General features: G+C 38.3%; 1 pseudogene; it reads left to right on the forward strand.

Annotated features, from left to right (window-relative positions):
- Positions 1-354: 354 nt before the first annotated feature.
- Positions 355-1,346, forward strand: LOC139018375 (olfactory receptor 5P76-like; annotated as a pseudogene).
- Positions 1,347-2,323: the final 977 nt, after the last annotated feature.

The raw sequence follows: 2,323 nt of genomic DNA on the forward strand, positions 1-2,323 counted from the left end.
TGTTCTAAATTCATGACTTGCTATATAACCTCTTTCAGACCTAGGTTACTCTTCTATAAAAAAATTAGTATTAATATTTTATGGGCAAACAAACTGTATATATGTATATATTTACATGATTTTAGCCCTATACTTATCATTTAGTAAGCATATAGTAAATATTAGAGTATATAGATATGTAAATATGTATATGTACATATGACTGAAGAAACATTTCTGGGGTTTCTGCTAAAATAATTTTTAAAAACCAGAAAGATTCATAATTGCATGTAAATATGCACAGATACTTAAATATATTTATTACTTTCCATATGTATTAATGAAAATGAAATCATTAAATGTATATCTTCTTTAATGTAATATTTCAGGTTCATTGGTAGCAGCTACATTATCATATGGATTCCCTGAGGGATGACAACTACACAGCAGTGACAGGCTTCATTCTAGTGGGCTTAACTGACGACCCCATCCTTAAAGTCATCCTCTTCATGATCATCCTGTGTATCTATCTGGTGACCATATCTGGCAACCTCGGCACAATCATTCTTATTAAAATCTCTTCTCAGCTCCATCATCCTATGTATTTTTTTCTGAGCCAGTTGGCTTTTGCTGACATATGCTTTTCAACTTCTGTCACACCCAATATGCTTGTAAATTTCCTGGTGGAGAGAAATCCCATCTCCTATCATGGATGTGTCACCCAGCTTAGTTCAGCTGCATTCTTTGGTGCATTCGAGTGCTTCCTTCTGGCTATCATGGCATATGATCGCTTTGTGGCAATTTACAAACCACTGCTTTATTCAACCAAAATGTCCACACAAGTCTGTGTCCAGTTCCTCATAGTGGCTTATGTGGGTAGTTTTCTCAATGCTTCCTCCTTTACTGTTTGCTACTATTTTTTATTCTTCTGTGGACCAAATAGAGTCAATCATTTTTTCTGTGATTTTGCTCCTCTAGTTGAACTCTCCTGTTCTGAGAACAGTATCCCTGTAGTTGTCCCCTCATTTACAGCTGGCTCCATCATTTTGTCCACAGTGTTTGTCATAATTGTTTCCTACACGTACATCTTCATCACCATCCTGAAGATGCGCTCCAATGAGGGGCGCCACAAGGCCTTCTCCACTTGCACCGCCCACCTCACAGCAGTAAGTCTGTACTTTGGGACCATCATATTCATTTATGTGTTGCCCAAGTCCAGCTACTCAACTGATCAGAACAAAGTGGTGTCCGTGTTCTATATGGTGGTGATCCCCATGCTGAACCCCATCATCTATAGCCTCAGAAACAGTGAGATTAAGGGAGCTCTAAAGAGAATGCTTGGTAGAAAAATATTTCATAGGATTTGATGTAATAAAAAAAATAAAGGAAAGGAAATTGAGTGTCTGTGGTCTAAATATATTTGTCCATTTGTTATTAGCCAGTATAGAGTATTTTAGTTAAGGTAGAGGATTGATCTGATATCACACTATAAAGTCGAGGTCTATACTGAGTTACCTTTAATAACATTCAATTTATTATTAGAAACACATATTGGCTCATATAAAAAACTCTTAATCTGTATGTAGGGAGTAGCTATAGGGTCAAGCCTCTGATTGACCTGTGGCAGGGCCACAAACAAGCCTCAGCTTGGAGGGCAGAGCCCTCTTAGCATAATTAAGCTTGACCTTATAGCCCTCCCTAGGTCCTTCCTATGTAGCTAATGGGCTGTGGGAGGTGCAACAAGTGCTGCCAAAACAAGGTGAAATGCACAAGAACATTGTAAACATGTTGACCACTTCCCGTGTTTTGCTTTGTGTGTTTTGACTATAAATTAAAGCCTCAGCTTGCAGGCTGGGTCTTTCTGTGTCCTCATCCAGGCATGGGAGATCTACTGAGCCCCAGCTGTATTCTCTTGTCTGTCTTCTTTAATCCTTCACTGCCCCTCCTCAGGCTCACCCTTGGCCGTGCCGGCACGGCACACTGTGTAATCTTTTAACAATGTTCATATATATATTTAAAAAGTTGTTCTCTGCCATAAGTTGAGGTTTTTCTACCTCAAAACATTTAAGACTATATCCATTTTCAATAGCATCTTATCCTAAAATGAATGTGGTAATTATACTTACAACTAAGTGCATTCTAAGAGAAAACTGGTAGAAATGTTTTTTATTTTTTGCAGGAAAGTTATCTGCTGAGGATTGGCAGGCTTTGTGGATCTCTAAGATTCTGGCTCATATTCCCGATTGACCTGTGAATTCTGTCATGTTGAATCCTGTAACTTGTATATGGGAATGAGAAAGTTTCCTTAACTCCTTAGGGACTGAGTGGAACAAACTCTTCAAGT

Source organism: Myotis yumanensis, unplaced genomic scaffold (assembly GCF_028538775.1).
Source record: "Myotis yumanensis isolate MYYU_CA2020_CCGP unplaced genomic scaffold, mMyoYum1.0.hap1 SCAF_10, whole genome shotgun sequence".
In the NCBI taxonomy this organism is placed as follows: domain Eukaryota; kingdom Metazoa; phylum Chordata; class Mammalia; order Chiroptera; family Vespertilionidae; genus Myotis; species Myotis yumanensis.